Here is a 20780-nt window from a genome sequence, read left to right as displayed (position 1 = left end):
CAGTGTTCTAATGTAACTATCGCTAATTTAAAAAAAAAAAGTGGTTTGAAAATAGCAAAGTGCTACTTGTACTTATTGCCCTATAACTTGTGAAAAAAACATAGAACATGTTAACATATTTCTAAACTCAGGACAAAATTTAGAAACTATTTAGCATGGTTGTTTTTTGGTGGTTGTAGATGTGTAAAAGTTTTTGGGGGTCAAAGTTAGAAAAAGTGTGTGATTTTTTTCATCATATTTTATAATTTTTTATAGTAAATTATAAGATATGATGAAAATAATGGTATCTTTAGAAAGTCCATTTAATGGCGAGAAAAACTGTATATAATATGTGTGGGTACAGTAAATGAGTAAGAGGAAAATTACAGCTAAACACAAACACCACAGAAATGTAAAAATAGTCCTGGTCCCAAACGGTCAGAAAATGGAAAAGTGCTGTGGTCCTTAAAATGTCAGTAAACTTTAAAAATAATGTTATATAATTCTGCACTATGTGCAGAATTATATAACATTATATTAGCCAAACATTATTAAAACATAATTTCCCCTCTTAATTTAAAAAAAAAAAAAGCGCTTTTTCACAGACCCGCTCTCTGCTGAGCGGGTCTGTTATATTTACTCAGCGCATCGGGCCAGCTGTATAGTCACAGCCCAGCCCGACCGCGCCATAAGACTAAGTGCAGCTAGCTCCGCTCAGCAGAGAGCAGAGAACGGGTCTGTGAAACAGCGCTTTTTTTTTAAATTAAGAGGGGAAATTATGTTTTAAGAATGTTTGGCTAATATAATGTTATATAATTCTGCACTATGTGCAGAATTAAATAACATTATTTTTAAGGTTTACTGTCCCTTTAAGGGGTTAAAGGGACAATAAAGTCAAAATTTTCATGATTCAGACAACTTTCCTTTTTAGTTATATTATATAAGCTGCTTTGTACTATTGGTATCCTTTGTTAAAAAACATACCTAGGTAGGCTTAGAAACAGTAATGCAGTAATGTGAGCTAGCTGCTGATTGGTGGGTGCATATATATATATATATATATATACATACCTCTTCTAATTGACTCACCTGATGTGTTCAGCTAGCTCCCAGTAATGCATTGTTGCTCTGAAGCTGATGTTAATCCCTTAAGGACAAGACCGTTTGTGTTTAGCTGTAATTTTCTCTTACTCATTTACTGTACCCACACATATTATATACCGTTTTTCTCGCCATTAAATGGACTTTCTAAAGATACCATTATTTTCATCATATCTTATAATTTACTCTAATTTACTCTAAAAAATTATAAAATATTATGAAAAAATTAAATATGTTTTCATGTTCTTTGCTTTTTTTGCAAGTTATAGGGCAATAAATACAAGTAGCAAACCATTTTTTTTCCCCCGAATTAGCGATAGTTACATTGGAACACTGATATCTGTCAGGAATCCCTGAATATCCCTTGACATGTATATATATATTTTTTTTTAGTACACAACCCACAGTATTGATCTAGGCCCATTTTGGTATATTTCATGCCACCATTTCACCACCAAATGTGATCAGATAAAAAAAATCGTTCACTTTTTCACAAACCTTTTCACAAACTTTAGGTTTCTCACTGAAATTATTTACAAACACCTTGTGCAATTATGGCACAAAGGGTTGTAAATGCTTCTCTGGGATCCCCTTTGTTCAGAAATAGCAGAAATATATGGCTCTGGCGTTACTTTTTGGTAATTAGAAAGCCACTAAATGCGCATCTCACGTGTATTATGCCCAGCAGTGAAGGGGTTAATTAGGGAGCTTGTATGGAGCTTGTAGGGTTAATTTTAGCTTTAGTGTAGTAGACAACCCAAAATATTGATCTAGGCCCATTTTGGTATATTTCATGCCACCATTTCACCACCAAATGCGATCAAATAAAAAAAAAAAATTAGGTTTCACACTGAAATTATTTTAAAAAAAAACTTGGGCAATTATAGCACAAATGGTTGTAAATGCTTCTCTGGGATCCCCTTTGTTCAGAAATAGCAGACATATATGGCTAAATGCCGCTGCGCACCACACTTGTATTATGTCCAGCAGTGAAGGGGTTGTAGGATTAATTTTAGCTTTAGTATAGAGATCAGCCTCCCACCTGACACATCCCACCCCCTAATCCCTCCCTGACCCCCCCCCAAACAGCTCTTTTCCCTCCCCCACCCCACAATTGTCCCCGCCATCTTAATTACTGGTAGAAAGTCTGCCAGTACTAAAACAAGGCTTTTTTTTTTAAATTAAAAAATAAAATACATATTCTGCTGTGTAGGATCCCCCCTTAGCCCCCAACCTCCCTGATCCCCCCAAACAGCTCTCTAACCCTTCCACTCTACCTTATTGTCCGCCATCTTGGGTACTGGCAGCAGTCTGCCAGTACCCAGTTTGCATACAAATAAATAACAAAAAATTTTTTTATATTTATTATTTTTCTGTAGTGTAGCTTCCCCCCTCGATAACCAACCCCCACACCCTCCCAGATCCCTTAGATAAAAAATGTCCTCCTTCCCCCGCCTCCGCCCCCGTGCCCACATCCGTGCGCTATCCGGCTGCCTCTGACATCATTCCCCCAGCGATGGCCACCCACCTTCCTCCCTGCAGCTGTTCCCACCCACCAACGATCGCACCATCACTGAGCGATGCAGAGAGGGCCACAGAGTGGCTCTCTCTGCATTGGTGTATTAAAAAAGGTATTGCAGTGATGCCTCAATATTGAGGCATCACGGCAATACCTTGAAAGCAGCTGGAAGAGATCAGGATTGCTTCCAGCTATTTTAAACACAGGGTACGTCGTTGATCTTTAACGACCAGTTTGTGTATGACATACCCTATACGAAGTGTGTTGTTAAAGGGACAGTCTAGTCAAAATTAAACTTTCATGATTCAGATAGGACATGCAATTTTAAAAAACTTTCCAATGTTCTTTTATCATCAAATTCGCTTTGTTCCCCTGGTATATTCTTTGTTGAAAACTAGACCTATGTAGGCTCATATGCTAATTTCTAAGTCCTTGAAGACTGCTTCTTATTTCAGTTTTTCATAGCTAGACAGCTCTAGTTCATGTGTGCCATATAGATAACATTGTGCTCACTCATGTGGAGTTATTTATGAGTCAGCACTGATTGGTTAAAATGCAAATCTGTCAAAAGTACGAAAATAAGGGTGCAGTCTGCAGAGGCTTAGGTACAAGGTAATCACAGAGGTAAAAAGTGTATTAATATAACAGTGTTGGTTATGCAAAACTGGGGAATGGGTAATAAAGGGATTAATATTAGGAAAGCTTTTTAAGACATACCATTGAAATAGCTCAACACAACAAATGCTTCAAGTGGAAATGCAACTTTTATTTGAAAATATTTTTATTGTTTTTCCAAAAAAAAATAATAACAAATACAGTTACAATGTTACAAAACGAAACAAAATTAAACAGTGAGATCACGGTTCACTATATAATATACCTGACGTTAAAGTTAGACTGGTGAGAGTCATGCGGTGGTGCAAAAATGAATACTTCTGATTATGTTAAAAGTGAATATGCTAGCAGAGTACATATTATGGAATTAGTGGGTACCGAATGAGACAACAAAATAATGGTACAGCATCAAATAACCCCTCTTAAATAAGTGTACTCTAAATCCAAGAACCAAGGTGTTCTATCCAACTAGTTAGCCTGCAGTTGCTGTCTATCCCTTGCTTCTGTGTACATAATCCAGGGCTCCCACAGAGAGATAAATTGGTCTTTAGTGTCTAATATATCCGCTGCAGTGCTACTAAGTTGAAAATAATAATTTATTTTCTTGCGGATTAGCTGAAAAGCAGGAACCACCGATTTCCAAAATTAGGCAATAGTCAACTTATTTATAGTGCAGATAAGAAATATAAATTTATTTGTTTTCGTGTTGAACCCAGGTACTGGGTCATGAGGAAGTGCCTGAGCCGGGGTCAGAGTGAGATTTGACTAAAAAATTTCACTTAGTAATGAGAATGTTTGTGCCCAAATATTAGATATGTGTTGGCAAAGCCACCACATGTGTAAGTTCCTCTCTCCGCACATCCTCTCATACAATTCCCCTTATTTGGATAATTAGTGTGCATGCGTGAGGGATGAAAATACCACCTAAACGCCACCTTCATATAATTCTCTTTTAAGTGAGCACATATTGAGAAGGAGCGTCCCTTGTTTAATATTTTGTACCATTTATCAAGCGACCAGGAGAAATTGAAATAACTTACCCATTTGCACATAAAAGGGAGCTTGGTCGCCTCAGATGGAACATTAAAAATGTAGTAAAGTTTTGAAATAATACCTCGGACCCAACTCTGGTTTAAGCATAGTTGTTCTAGGTTTGTGTCAGGGCCTTTAATGTTTCTCCCCACCACCTCCAGCACCCTTTCCCTAAGTTGTAAGTAATGGTACCAGCTCGGTTTATCTAGCTTATTCAGTCCAGCATATGTGTAAAAGTCCATGAATTCTGATTCTTTAATGCATCAGCAGTGCGATATAACCCCCATATTTGCCCATTTACCATGAAGGGCTATGTCAAATTTAGCGGAAAAAGTCACTAGGGGTGTCGCCCTAGATTTCCCTGATAGTAAGCTAAAATTTGCGTTTAAGGAGTCCCATAAGGAGACCGAGTGAAAAACTGAAGAGAATATTTTCCATATTATGGGTCTATCAGCCTTGTCGGACCAAAGTAATCTATATACTGGATAAACTTGTGTCATATCAGATTCTAGTTGGACCCACTGGATTTTATCTGATCTATTATGCCATAGAGTCGTTTGGGCCAGCCTTGCTGCATAATAGTAAGCCAACAAGTCCGGGAGTCCCATGCCACCCCCCCCTTTTGTTTCTTCCCTTGCCAAATAAACAAGATTATATCTTTTTGAAGTCCCTTTAGAGTGGTCACGGGTACTGAAACCGGTAGGGAGCTGAACAAATATAATAGTTTCGGGAGTATAGACATTTTAACTGTGATGATTCTACCATAGAGTGAAATATTCTGTTTCTCCCATCTCTGAATCAATCCTTTTATCTGTGAAAATGAAGGTCTGTAATTAAGATGATACAATGAGTCAAGGTCATCTGAGAGAAGGATTCCCAGGTAACGTAATCCTCTATCCACCCATGCAAAATTAAAATTGATCCCAATTAATTTCTTGGTATGCTGTGGCAAATTCATACTGATAGCTTCACATTTGTCTTTATTAATTTTGTAGCCTGAAATTAAGGCAAAATTATCTATGATAGAATAGATTATAGGTAGGGACAACATAGGCTTGCTAATGGACAAAATGATATCATCCGCAAACAGGCTAATTTTATATTCATGGGAATTCACATTTATCCCCACAATATCCTTATTCAGGCGAATATGGGCTGCCAAGGGTTCAATGCATAGCGCAAAGAGTAGCGGGAAGAGCAGGCAACCTTGCCGAGTCCCGTTTAAGATGTTAATGGGCTTAGATTTATACCCAGCTATCTTGACAAAGGCAGTCGGCTGAGAATAGATAGATGAGATTGCCACTTTAAAATTACCTGAAATACCCATCGTCTCCAATACTAAATCAAGGTAATCCCAGTATATCCGGTCAAATGCCCTCTCTGCATCCAGAGAAAGAAACAGAGAAGGCATTTTATTGACTGACGAATAATCCAATAAATCAATCACCTTACGCACATTGTCTGGGGCTTCCCTATTAAGTATAAATCCTACCTGATCAGGGTGGATACATTTCGGCATTAGATTATTTAGTCTGGATGCTAGGATTTTGGAAAAAATCTTGACATCTTGATTTATCAAAGATATTAGCCTATAAAAACTTGCAATGTTGATTATTTTTGCCTGGCTTCGAGATCACTGAAATTCGGGCCATTAAAAATTCCTTGGGGATATCACCTCCCTCTAGCATGTGATTGAAAGTAATAACTAGCAAAGGGCATATTTCATTTAAAAGTAGCTTGTAGAATACACTATAATACCCATCAGGGCCTGGAGCCTAGTTAGTTTTTAGATTTCGGATGGTCTGCCTAACCTCCTGTAAGGTAATAGACGCATTTAGCCCTGCTAAGTCATCAGGGTCTAGTTTAGGTAAGTTACAAGCTTCAAGGAAATCCTTAGTGTTAGAGGTGTGTTGTGTGTTGTCAGGAAATGCAACTTTTAATGAAATTCTGCAGTCTTAAAATGATTCAACTCCCTGAATAGAATCTCTCACAACAGCACAAATATGCAAAACAGGTGTTGTCTCAAGCACACCTTCAAGGGCTTCATTAGTTGTACCAGGTGTGCTTGAGCTAGAACACATGAAATACCTGAACTGGCTAGGGGTTTGTTGAGTGTGATGTTTGACTGCATGTTAGAAATATGGCAAAAGAATGGTCCAAAAAGTTAAGAGAAGAGATTGTCGCCCTTTACAATCAAGGAACAGGATACAAAAAGATAGCGAAGGCACTGAATGTTCCTAGAGACACCGTTAGAAGCATAGTTCACAAGTTCAAAGTTAAAGGAACAGTGGTTACACTACTTGGACGGGGCAGAAAAAGGAAGCTATTAATGGCTGCAACCAGATTTCTGAGAAGACAGGTTGAGAAAAAACCTAGACTTGACGCTAGAGGCACTGAGGTTTCAGTTTGCAGAAGGTTTCCATGCCAGAACTCCAAGACGTACACCACTAATGGCCCAAAAGCACAAGAAAAGTTGGCTCCAATATGCTCAAAATCATATAAATAAGCCACAGAAGTTTTTTGGATTCTGTGTTTTGGAGTGATGAAACAAAACTGGAACTTTTCGGCAGATGGATCAGCGGTATGTCTGGAGGAAGAAAAATGAAGCATACGCTAAAAAGAACCCTCTGCCTACAGTTAAGCAGGTGGTGGTTCAGGGGCTACTTTGCATCCTCTGGCACTGGAAACCTGCAGCATGTGGAAGGCAAGATGTATTCATTGAAGTATCAGGAAATCCTAGGAGAAATCGTCCTTCTGTGAGGAAGCTGAAGCTTAGGCATAATTGGACCTTCCAACAGGACAATGATCCCAAACATACCTCAAATTCCACCAAGGCTTGCTTGCAGAAGAAGTCCTGAAAGATTCTACAGTGGCCATCACAGTCACCTGACTTTAACCCCATAAAAAACTCTGGTGGGATTTGAAGAAGGCGGTAGCAGCACGCAAACCCAAGAATATTCCTGAAATGGAAGCCATTGCTCATGAGGAATGGGCTAAGATTCCTCAGGAACTCTGTCAGAAGCTGGTGTCTGGCTATGCATCTCGTTTGCAGCAGATCATAACAGCAAAAGGGTGCTCTACTAAGTACTGAAGATGCTTGCCATGAAGGGGTTGAATAATTTTTAGACTGCAGGATTCATTAAAAGTTGCATTTTCAGTTAAATTTGAGGAAAACACTTGAAACATTCGTTGTGTTGAGCTATTTCAATTGCTTTTGTTTGATTTGTTCATTGCAAACAGCTGAAAGTCTGTAAATTTTGACAATAAACTTAATTTGCATTGGGGTTGAATACTTTTGATTACAACTGTATAATCAACTGAAGGCATTAAAAATAAAGATATTTTGTATGTCATATATGAGCAAATATTGAGCAAAAGTTTTATTATTGCAATTTTAGTGACTCTTTTTCTTATTTGTAAGATTTACTGTAACTGTACTATCTTATGTTATCTTTAACCCCTTCACTCCCGGGACTTTCAGAGAAAAACTTGCCCTAAATAGCATTTTTGCTATCACTCCATTTAAACAGAAATAAAGCCTTGCTTTTTTATTTACCTGTCAAAACTATATATATATTTTTTTAAGTAGACAACCCAAGGTATTGATCTAGGCCCATTTTAGTATATTTCATGATACCATTTCACCGCTAAATGCAATCAAATAAAACGTTTTTTTTTTTATTTTTTCCACAAACTTTGGATTTCTCACTTAAATTATTTACATACTGCTTGTGCAATCATGGCACAAATGGTTGTAAAAGTTTCTCTGAGATCCCCTTTGTTCGGAAATAGCAGACATATATGGCTTTGCCATTGCTTTTTGGTCATTAGAAGAAGAAGCTGCGCACCAGACTTCAATTATTCCTGACAGTGAAGGGGTTAATTAGGTAGTTTAAAAGGTTAATTTTAGCTTTAGTGTAGAGATTACCCTCCCACCTGACACTTCCCAACCTCTGATCCCTCCCAAACAGCTCTCTTCTGCCCACAACCCCCACTGGTCACCCCCATCTTAGGTAGTGACAGAAAGGCTGCCAGTATGAAAATATAAGACTTTTTTTTTAATAAAATATGTTTTATTTTATTTTGATGTTTTCTGCATAGGTTTCCCCCTTACCCCCAACATCCCTGATCCCCCCAAACAGCTCTCTAAACCTCCCCCCCTCTAACTTTTAGCCACCATCTTAGGTACTGGCAGCTGTCTGCCAGTACCAAAAAAACATTTTTATTTTTCCAAAAAAATATTTTTTTCTTTTTTTGTTACTTATTGTATTATTTTCTGTAGCGTAGTGACCCCCCTCCCGAGATCATTAGTTAGAGCACCCCACACCCCCAAAACCCTTTTCTGTAGTGTAGCTGCCCCATCCCTCCCTGTCATTACTGGGCCGCCCACCCGCCTCCCACCTACACTTCCCACAGGCACCAACAGAAGATCGTTACAGAGGGTGACAAACACAGTGTCACCGTCTGTAACGATTACGCATCTGCCCTCATAGATCCGGAGCGCCTATCGCGCTCCAGTTCCATATGCGGCAGATGCCTAGAGCTTCAGGAACTCCAGCTCTCAGCTGTAACTTAACAGTCGAGACTGCTTGAGCTTCCTGAAACTAAGACGTATACAAACGTCTTGCGGTATGATAGCCAACGTACCGCAAGATGTATATATATACGTCTTATTGGGTGAAGGGGTTAATATGTCCGATACAAGAATTTCAAAGTTCCACAACTAATCTTTTCTTTCGATAAAGGATACCAAGAGAATGAAGCAATTTTAATACTAGAAGTAAATTGGATTTTTTTTAAAAATGTTATGCTATATCTGAATCCTCCTTTTAGCCCGTTTAAATAGATAGATAATCCCTTTATTACCCATTCCCCAGTTTTGCATAACCAACACAGTTATAATAATAAACTTTTTACTTCTGTGATTATCTTGTATCTAAGCCTCTGCAAACTGCCCCTTATTTCAGTTCTTTTGCATTTTAGCCAATCAGTGCTCACTCGTAGGAACTTCACGTGTGTGAGCTCAATGTTATCTATATATGAAACACATGAACTAACGCCCTCTAGTAGTGAAAAATTGTCAAAATGCTTTCAGATTAGAGGCGGCCTTCAAGGTCTAAGAAATTAGCATATGGGCCTCCTAGGTTTAGCTTTCAACTAAGCGGGAGTCTGATGGGTGGCACACAGGCAGAGGGGGAGGGAATAGGAGAGGAAGAAATGGGAAGTTACACCACGGCAAAAAATGAATTGGAAGGAGGAGGCACCCTAATTTATGATCATGGAGAGGGGGGAGGTAGGGGGCACTACTGCACTACAGGAAAAAAAAATCAATAAATGAATAAATAAAAAAAATAATAAAAAAACATTAACTGCGTACTGGCAAACAGTTGCCAGTACCTGGGATGGCCCCCACTAGTAGGAGGGGGGATTAAAGAGCTGTTTGGGGGTTAGAGAGGTGGGAGGGTTAAAGAGGGATACCTACACTGCGAGGAAAAAAAGAAATAAAAAAAGCCCTAAACTGCATACTGGCAGACCTTCTTCCTGTATCTAAAATGGTGGTGACCAGTGGGGGTGGGCATAGTGAGGGAGGGATCAGGTATGGTTCAGGGGGTGGGAGGTGTAAAATGGGAGGTAATCTCTACTGTGCATAACAAATTAGCTAATTGATTAACCCTTTTCCTGCCAGGAATTTCACTTAAGGTGTGCAGCTGCAATTAGCAGCATTCTGGCGGCCTAATAGTGGCATCAAATATACCATAATGGGCCTAGATTTGGGTTGTCTACTTTAAAAATATATATAGTTTTCATAGGTAAGTCAAAAGATCTATTTCTATATAAGCAGAGTGATAACAAAAATGCTAACTCTTCATTCATTCTTTTTTTCTCTCTCTTTTTTTTAAAGTGCATGTCAAGTTTGATGAATCAGTGCCCGGTTTTTAAAACCCCTATTAAAAACAGGGGCACTTTCATTCTTCAAACTTTACATTTCACTCGTTTTGTTAAAATGCCTTTTAATTTTGAAAGCCGCTCCAGGGCTTACCCTACCCGTCGCAAGCCTCTTCATATGTCAAAAATGATGATTCCGGCTTCCTCCAATCACGGCGTTGCCTCAGGCAATAATTCCCCTGGGGGGGAAGCCGTGATTGGAGGATGCCGTATTCGTCATTGCTGACATATGAAGTGACGAGTGGCAGGAGGGGGAATAGCTTGAGCAGCTTTCAAGATAGGTAAGTATTTTAACAAAACGAGTGAAATGTTAAGTTTGATGAATGAAAGTGCCCCTGTTTTTAATAGGATTTTTAAAAACTGGGCACTGATTCATGATACATTTTACATTTTAGTTTAATGTACGTATATATGGGAGTTTTGGGTTGGGTTATGAACTATTAATGAGAAGGGCAGTTATGTTGTGAGAAATATTTGTTAAAGTGATGGTAAACTCTCCCCTTTTTAAAATCTGATCTGGAAAGTTTTATGTACATCCACATTGTTAGTTAGTTACTATTAAATTATTTAATAAATGTTAAGTTTTAATGTGTTTACCCTTCTTGGCAGCTCACCCTGCTTCATTTACATGTTCCTTGTGATAGAAACATATATTGTTGCTTTTTGAGTGCTCTGCGTTTGCCTACATTATTATTTTACCTTGATGTAAAATATGTTGCTCTTTTGACTGTTTATCTAGGACACATGTTCTGGGAGTGTTTTGTTTTTTTAAGAACTTTAGGTAGCTAGTTTATATTAGTTTATATTATGGAGATAAAACAGTCGTTTTAAGGTATATCTAATACTTAAGAGCAGGCCTAGACTGGCCATAGGGTTCAGTCTGTGGTGAAAAAAATGCTCTAATGTGTTACTTTTGCAGTATTTCCTTCATATAACTATATGTTTAAACCCCTGCACAGGAGTTGAATACTAAAATCTGCTCTAGACCTAACAGAACACATCTGGTGAGCCAGTAGCATGATGCATACGTGCATAGTCACCAATCACCAGCTACCTCCCAGTAGTGCATTGCTGCTCTGGAGATGACCTTAATGGTATGTTCCACCCAATAATAAAATCATTTTTAACACAGAGCATTTTCTTTTTTATGTCTCTTTAATTATGATGACTCCTGTGTCCCTGATCCTGCCCTTGTGGGACCATTTCCTTTTTTTTTTTTCTTAAATGGAAAGAGTCCACAGCTGCATTCATTACTTTTGGTAAATAAAAACCTGGCCACAAGGAGAAGGCAAAGACAACCCAGCCAAAGCCTTAAATACTCCTCCCACTCCCCTCATCCCCCAGTCATTCGTCCCAGGAGGTTGGCAGAGAAGTGTCAGAATTTTAAATTTTTGTTTTTTGTCTCTTATGGAGGGTAGTACTCTTTGGCATGGGAAAGTAGTTTTAAGTAGTCCTGTCAGTCTCTCAGTGAGGGCTTGGATGAAAGTTAGAGTCCGGAGATGCAGGGAGAGTCTTTCTGTGAAACCATCCCGACTCAGATTAACAGCTACTCAAGCAATCGGCGTTGTCGAACTTTGCTCCACTGCCTGCTTTCTTCTTTAAAGTCCATGGCGGAGGCGATGCTACTATCTGTCACACTTGAAAGGCCATGTTCCTGTTCCACGGCATAGATTCCGATAAGATTGTTTCATTTTACTTTATTCTCAATGTTCTTTAATGTGAAGGTTTTTCCGAGAGGCTACCACCTTGCGGGTTTAACTAAATATCATAAGGGTCTCAGTGAGTCTCTTGTAGTATCTTGGAATCGATGGTTAATATCTCCTGAGGGGGGTTATTGAACAGGGGGGTTTATAATCATGTTTGTTATGTGATTCAACCTGCTTATGTGTAATGTTTATGGGCTCGTGGTTTGGAACATTGAGGCCTTTGGAAGTGACGCAGCGTTTTGGATGGGCGCGCTTTTTTGGACTGTACGTTTAAACTTGTGTTCGGGCGTGGTTATGTTCCGTTTTACATTTTCACATTCCTGACCGTGTGGCGAAGGAAATTTTCTAGTTCGCAGGGGTATGGTCATAGGAGGTGGTGAGTGCCCCAGCCATTGAGGGTGTCAGGTGCCGTTTTTGTTTTTACTACTTTAGTCCATATTTATACATCCTCTATCCAGTTATGGAGGATTCTGATGCTGAGACTGTGCTAATTTCAGATTCAGTTACGGAGGATTCTGATACTGAGACTATTTTGATTTAAGATTCTGTGTCCGGTGACAAATCCGGATTGGCCTCATTGACACATGTCAACCAGTTTTATTCCGTATGCCATTTCAGAGCGCCTGGTTCCTCGGGCTCGGGGAATCAAGGGACTGCTAAACCATCCGCCTCTGGGGGTCCTATCATCTGAGAGGCGAGTTCCCTACCAATTTATACTTCTACTCATGCGGGTGACCCAGTTTCTGATTCCTCCATGCAGGGTGGCATGTTTCCCCCAGAAGTTGCAGCACGTTTTCGCTTCCACATAATGTTGGCGATTGTTCGTCTGAAGAGTCCAGATGTTTATTTGAGAATGTGCTTGTGCCTTATTGTCCCAGGCCTTCCGCCTTGGGGAGGGCCTCTACAGTTCCCCGCAGGTGTAACTGTCCCTGAGTGTTGTGCCTTTCATTACAGGATTGTGCGCCTTCGCGTATTGCTCAGACATGTTTTTCAGTTATTGAATGACCCTATTGTTACTAGATATGGGGATTTTCAGTCTGCTAATTCGAATGGTGCACCTTATTAGACATGTGGGGATGAAGTAATCTCCTGATTGTCATTTGTTTGTGATCTTTCCCAGTTTTGAAAGATAGGGCTCTGTTTGGCTGGTCCTGCGGGTAGGCCTGTGTCTTTTTGGGCGTTAACCTCTGGGTTGCCTTATATTTTATTTATATACGATGGGATGTCTTTTATTTGTTTTTGTTTCCTTCAGGAACCTTCTGGGATTGATACTCTTTCTTACTTCTTCGGAAGTTGTTTTGGACATGTTAGTCCTATGTTAAAGATGTCTGTTTTCTGTTTTTTCCCCTATGAGGGAGAATTTATGCAGCTTGCTGGTAGGACCCTAGGTGCAGGCTGGTCCTGTCGGGTTCGTTCGGTCTTGCAGCTGTTCAGACACATGGCGCTGTTCTGCTTAGCTGGTTCGGTAGAAGCACCGAGTGCTCATGTTATCATTGTTTTTCATGTTCAACTAAGCATTCGAGAGGACCTGTGGGTCCGTGAGGTGGGATGGATTGTTTCAGTCCTTATAGCCTTCAGTCATAGATGGCCGGGCAGGGGAGTTTTCCACTGCGTCACTCTATCTGACATCTGATTTCATCAGAACTTAGAGTTTTCCTCCCCCATGTGGTGTAGGGTTGGAGGGCTTAATGCCCCTTACCGCAGTTGAGCGGTTTGGCCTTCATTTTTAGGCCTCTGGATTTGTCTTTTTGTGCTTGATCCAACAGCTTGTACAGGATAGCTGTCTAGCATGCGGAAGGTTTGCAGTTTGAAACCAGTTGCAGCTCTTGACACCTTGCAGGTGTACGCATAAGCTGTTTATAGTGTATCTAGATGCAGCTCTTACTCTTTGATGTGTACTGTCGGTCTGAGTTATAAGACACCTTTGGGTCTTCTTCCATTGTCTCCGGGTGAGTTGGATCTCCTTTTTGGGATCTGTGTTTCCGGGTGATGGTTGTTCCCTAAGGGCCTTTGTTTAGCTCAGGGTTTTCCGGAGCTGGGTAGGCTTAGTGCCTTTCTCTTCCTTGTGTCCTCTGCTTGTGCGGAAGTGATAGGGAGACTAGTCCTGCTAGTAGGATTTTTTTGAACTTGTGGTATCCCTTGGTTGTCCCGAGGCTCTGAGAAGTATATTTATATGACTTCTAGCCTTGCTCCTTGGAGCGTTAGACTTTAGCTAGGGGTGGTTCCTTCCTTTGGTAGGGGCTTTTGAGTTCTTCTCGCTATCCGGATTCTCTGGCTATGCATCCATACCCTTGCGTCTGGCTTTTTGGCCAGTTGGGGTGTTTAGTTCTACGGTAAGGTTTGCCTGAACTATTAGGTGCCTGGACCTGTTTTTCTCCCTGAGACTTCCGGTTGCTGAAGCTTCTCTTGGCCTTTTTCCTGACCCAGTTTTGGGTGGTTTTGGAATCTTGGATCTTAGGGCTGGTCGGGATGTTCCATGATAGTGGGAACTTGGGCTATGTCCTTGCTCCCTCTACCTAACCTGGTCATGGTTGGCCACGTTTTCAGAGTATTTTTTACTCTTTGCCACAGAGTAGCCCATGTCATCGGGTGGTTAGCCGTGTGGCTTGTGCCTCAAGAGTGGTTGGTTCATACCCAGCTGCTGGTGCTGGATGTCCAATTTCTGGTGTTCCTTAGGGTTGCATTCCCCTGGTCAGCTTGCCAGTGTTTCCATGAATTCCTGAATTCTAAGGCTCTGGGTTTGGATTGCAGTCTCCTCTGGATGTGTGAGCTTTGTTGAGTCTATCCTGTTAGCTTAGTCGGCTAGGGTATAGATTTTCCTTTCAACTTGCTCCATTGATTTCAGAAGAGGGTTTACTCTTCCTTTGGGTTCTGAGGGTATACTCTACTTCTTGGGGGGCCTAAATTGAGGTTTTTGTGTTCCCCTTTTTAGGGACCTGTGTGTAGGTCCGGCAACTTAGGTTGCCTGGAGCATGCCCTCTGTCTGGGGGTTGCTTTTGCAGTCTGTTTCTTGCTTGACTGCTTCTTCTTCCTTGCAAGTACCCTCTGTGTCATCCTGTTATGGGCTCTGTGTTCTCAAATCAAAAAACAAACTCAAACTTGGGGTTTTTCACTTGGGTGTATTACACACTTTTTCATGGTCGAATGCTTTGGAATTCTATGGTCAGACACTGGGAGGACTTTGCCTTTTCAGTTGCATTCCGTGCTTGCAGGATATTGGAGAGACTTCTGTTCTGTCTCTGTGCCCAGTCTTATCCTGGGTTTTGCTTGGTATAGGTGTGGCCTCCTTACCCTGTTTGGGCCCCTTTGGGTCTCTGTGAGCTGGGCTCACTTGTGGAGGTGTTCTTTTTTGTATTAGGGGACCTTTCGGTTTCCTTGGTTCTCCTTTGCCTTGTTCCCTTGGGGGTTTTGGCTGGTGTCTCCTTCATTTGTGGAGATGAGCTGTGGGGGACCGTTTGTTGGGCGACAGTGTCTCCTGGAGGAATGTTGGTTCAGTCGAGTCCGTTTGGCTTCTGGACTAACTGCGAGTCAGTGTCATTGGGGCTTTTCTTCTTAAAATGTTCTCGGCTTCGGACGAGGCGGGGTTTTTTATTGGGTAGAGGTTCAGGCCTGGTGCCCTCAGTATGGGCCGCCTATTGTTCCCTCCCGTCTTGGAATTCAGTGTCCTCTATAGCTTGAGTATTGTTTTCCCAAAAGTAATGAATGCAGCTGTGGACTCTTTCCATTTAAGAAGAAAAACATAAATTATGCTTACCTGATAATTTCCTTTTCTTCTGATGGAAAGAGTCCACAGCTCCCCACCCATAATTTTATGTGGGGCGTCCTTATTATTCTTCTATCTCTATCTGTGTAGAGAGAGATCATCAGCATATTTTACTGAGCACTATATTGTAATGTAAGTCTCCTTTTAATAAAGAATATTAGGGAATTCCCAACTTAAAGGGACTTAAAGGGACTTAGGCTCAGGTGGTGGGAGCTAGCTGCTGATTAGTGGCTGCACATATATGCCTCTTGTCATTGGTTTAAGTAATGTGTTCTGCTAGCTCACAGTAGTGCATTGCTTCTCCTTCAACGAGGGATACCAAGAGAATGAAGCCGGCCCCAACCACCAGAGCAGTGCTGCTACAGCACTGACTGCCTCAGAACTCAGAAGAGTGCACTGTGTTTTTGTGATGGGGGCAGGAAGTTGAATAAGGGCCTGGGGCTAGAAACTAGCAGGAGACAAAAAGTCTGCGGGGAGTTGTGTTGAGGGAGTCAAAGAATTTGTGCTCTGGGGCTGCGGTGGTTACAGGGCCGTCAGACTGCCTGTGCGATTATCACTTTTCCTGCTCCCTCTACCTGTGTGGTCCTAACTTATTCACTCTTAGGGGTTGAGTAGGCCCTGCACACACAGAGGAAACATGAAGGGTGCACTTTTTTTTAGCAACTTCTTATTTTATATAAATGCATCTATTTTACCAGACCACAAAAGCAAGCTTACAGGTATATGCAATGTTTGCTTTCAGATAGGCCACCAGGTGAATAGGGACCACGCAAGCAGAAGGAAAAGGATGGAAGCTGTACTATGCTGGGGGCCCGGAGTTGTGGTTACAAGGCTCAGGCCAGGCCCCAACTGGTTCCTCAGTGAGACTGAAAGTGGAGGCAGAGACTGGAAATCATCTGCAGAGGGGGGGGTTATTGGGCCCCAACCCAATCACCCATTTTGCCCTGTACTGCTGCTTTGTCACCTCAGTGTCAGAGTGGGTGAGTAGGGGCCGGTCCGGGAGGACAATGTTATATCTAGGCAGTGGGGATTTGCTCACTCTGAACCAAGTAAAGGATACATCTGCATGCAGATTAAACAGTATTGTTTACTATTTTGCCACAGTGCAGAAAAACATTGTGATCCCTGTGTCACTAATGCTATGGAAATTACAAAGCATTTATACTTTAAATTACTATTACGCCATGTTGCATGAGGGAATAAATACTACTCTACTATTGTATTCCATAATCCATACATAAAATACAATGTTATCCGGTGTTCATAATATGTGAATCCTCGTCTTCTTACTATGAGGCTAAAAAGCTGCTGCTAGTAAATTATATAAATCTCTCTCTTTACCACTCCTCCTCTCCCCTCAATGTTTTCTCCCTCTATTTAACATTATCCATTTTTTAATCTCTATTTTCACTTTCACTAGCCTCTTTTATCGTTCTCTCCCCTTTCATCTCTCTCTCTCTCTCTCGTTTATTCCCTTTCTCATCTCCTTTCTCTTTTCTCTTTCTCCCTTTCCCCTCTATCCTTTCCCCTTTTTCTAATCTCTATCTCCTTTCTCCCCTCTCTCCCTTCTATATCCCCTTTCTCCTCTCTATCTCTCATCTCTCTCACCTTTCTCTTTGCCTTTCCCCCCTTTTCATCTCTTTCCCCTTTACCCTTTAGATTTTCTCCTCTCTCTCTATTTTCCTCTCTCCTTTTTTTCCTCTCTCCCCTTACTTTCGTTTCTCCTCTTTCCCCTTTCTCTTCTCCCTCTCTCCTCTCTTTCCCTTCTCGATCATTCTCCTGTGTGCGTGTGTATGTCAGAGCTATGGAATTTTGCGGTGCTATACAAAAAAGTTTTTGATGATGATTGTAATAATAATTATGTGTGAATATGTGAGTGAGTGTATGTATGTATATAGTCTGTACTAATTCCACTGCTTCATACAACTCTGTTGCAAATGTTATTATCATCAGAAAACAACCTTCCCCTGGAGACCACTTCCAATATCACTAATGAACATGATAAACAAAACAGTCCTAATAACTGACCATGGGGAACACCACTAGAAACTGAACCCTCATTTGAATATACTCCATTAATTGAAACCCTCTGCTTTCTATCCCTAAAGGGACATAATACTCATATGCTAAATCACTTAAAACTGATACAGTATAACTATAAAAAGCTAACAGGAAAATATCACCTGAGCATCTCTATGTAAAAAAGATATTTTACCTCACAATTTCCTCAGCTCACCAGAGTAAGTGCTGTGTAAAAAGTTATACTTCAGCTGCTGTTCAGCTGCAAGTAAAAAAAAAGAAAAAGAAATGAACTGCAACCAATCAGCATCAACAGAGCTGAGGTCATGAACTCTTTTCACTTAACTCTCATGAGATTTCATAGTAAACTTCCTTAAACTGAATAGGAAAATAACATGAGTGTGCATGAGGCTCACTCCCTTGCCTGTCCCAGGACAGACATACTGATTTGCTGCTTAAAGGGACATGAAACCCCAAATTTTTCTTTCATGATTCAGATAGAAAATACAATTTTAAACAACTTTCCAATTTACTTCTATTATTTTTTTTTGTTTAAATAATTTTTATTAGGTTTTTTAAATAATACAGAATCATAAAACATAAACATTGTATCCTCAAAGAGCATATAAAATGTAAAGAACCATACATACTGCTGGAGACCATTAGACATCATGAAATAGAGAAAATTCAAATCAGTAAATGTATATCTGAAAAGGATAGGATTATTTCTGACTGAGCAGCATATATTTCAAATTGTTTAGCATATTCAAGAAAGCTCCAGTGTAAAGATATAAAAGAGTATTGAGAAATATGCAAATATTATTATCTACCATCAAATTGAACATTTTATATACCAGTATATAAAATATCTAAAGAAATATTGTTGAAGCATATGCAATAGCTAAGTATAGATAGGGGGAAAAGTGCAGTATAATACGAGGGAAACTGCAGAAGTAACTGCTGGAGAATACCAGAGTACTTTAGGAACTTTATGGGGAGGGGGGGCGGAGACTCGCCTAACAGCAGGGCAATCGCTCTACTATGGTTTCTGGCATCATAAGGGTCATTAATTTACAAAATATAGTGCAGCTAAACATGTTTATCAGGTGAGGAAACTATGAGCCCTCCTCTAGGAAGTACAAGAAGCTGTAAGCCCATGTCAATGTCAAAATTAATAAAGGGAGAAAAAATATTAAGTGGTGGTGTTTAAGATAGAACTTGTAAACCTCTAAGAGTGACTAGGGCATAAGTGTAGTAAGTGTGACACCATCTGAAGAGTGGGACAGACAGCCCTGGATAGAGATAATCTAGAAAAGTGCTGTGGCACTGTAACTACCTCTAAAATGAGGGGGAGACTATAGGTTGGCAGATTATGTATGCATCCTTACTAGTGATAAAAGAGTCATATTTCCTGACCAGGTATGGGCCCTATACCTGGCACAGGTGTGCCGTAATGGCCAGTAGGAATCCACGGCTAAGGGAGAAACACATACGATACATTATGTGAAACCAGGGTGGGAGAAAATGCATAGGATGCTATGACACAGATAACTCCCAGCTATCTAAAAGATGCAAAGAGGTGCCTACAATCTCAGCTGTAACATGATGGATGCAAATAGGCCCAGACAACAAGCCTCATCTCAAACTCACTTGCATCCCTATTACTAGGGCATTATCAAACAGGGCAGTGCACACTTACTCTGTAAAATGTAGATATCTGACAAGAAATAAATTGACCTAACAAAGAGAGAGGACAGTACAGCATTCAAGTAAATATGCAGAATACAAGTAGTAGAAGGTTTACAAACTATTGCCTGTTCTAGTGTACTGAAATAGCTCACACAATAGTGTAAGTGGAGATTGCAAAAGCAAGCAGGAGCCTACTATATATATATATATATATATATATATATATATATATATATATATATATATATATATATATGTATGTATAAAATAAGTTCTGGGACTCATTATCTCTAACAGCACTCATGAACTTAAGCCCTGATCACACTATTTACCACCAAGCTATGGCTGATAAAAATGATTTAATAATATATAGCCTAAACGAAATAGGAGAGCAAACATATATATTAATCTAACATAGATATCAAAGTGTGCAAAACACCTACAAGTAAACCACAGTGCTTACATAAATATAATAAAACTATTTTAAGAGGAGGAACAATCTCAGTAGGCTAATAGATAACTTGAGCTATATGGTGAAAAAAATACCTGTATCGTATCACCTTGCAGAAAATATTTTTATAGAAAACCAATGACCAGCCACCAATAATATATAGCCAATAATGGTTTAGCAGAATAGGCTTGATGTCCATATATTTCTAAAATAAGACTCAAGACCATCTTTGTACAATAAACAATTATGCAGCTAAAGTTAAGAAATAATTAAGGAACACAGCCCAAGACCTTGTAAAAATTGTTAGTAGTTTGAGCAAAAAAGGTACCATGAAATATATTTCATGCAGGAATGCACATCCTCTGCTGTATAGACTCCCATTAAAGGACGCACTTATTTAACTGACATCCTTTATAGAGAGATTGTAAGTTGGGAAACAGATTTTCTAGAAAACATTGCTTGCGCTAAGAAACGTATATACTAAACCAAACATAGTAGTGACTATACCATTTCACAAACAAATGTAGATATACGACATTTTGTGTATAAACACTTGCTCAAGTCTGCACTAAGTAAGCTCTCAGTTTAGCAAGGCTGATGGATAAATAATGCTCCAGGTACATAGTAATCCAGCGTAGTGCCTTTATTAGAAGTGATATGTGTCCTTAGTCGCTCATAGGAAATTCCATATGTGTAAAGTTGAATCTATCACGGTAGTGGAACACAGTATATGTCCTTTATTTAGCCAATTCCAGATCGGCTCCAACCAGGCATTAGGGCCAGCTGATGAAGATGATCCATAATCAAAGCCTCCATGTGATCCAGAGTAATAGCTTGGATACCCGGTAAGGCCAACGTTCCAGATACAATTACTGTGAGATCCTTGTTCATCGCCGGAGCCGGCTCTTCTTGCATCCACTTGACGTGCGCTTTCAGCTTATAGTCCAAGCTAGGGTGTTC

This window comes from Bombina bombina, chromosome 1, assembly GCF_027579735.1.
Source record: "Bombina bombina isolate aBomBom1 chromosome 1, aBomBom1.pri, whole genome shotgun sequence".
NCBI classification, from domain to species: Eukaryota; Metazoa; Chordata; class Amphibia; order Anura; family Bombinatoridae; genus Bombina; species Bombina bombina.
Note: the sequence above shows the minus strand (reverse complement) of the source record.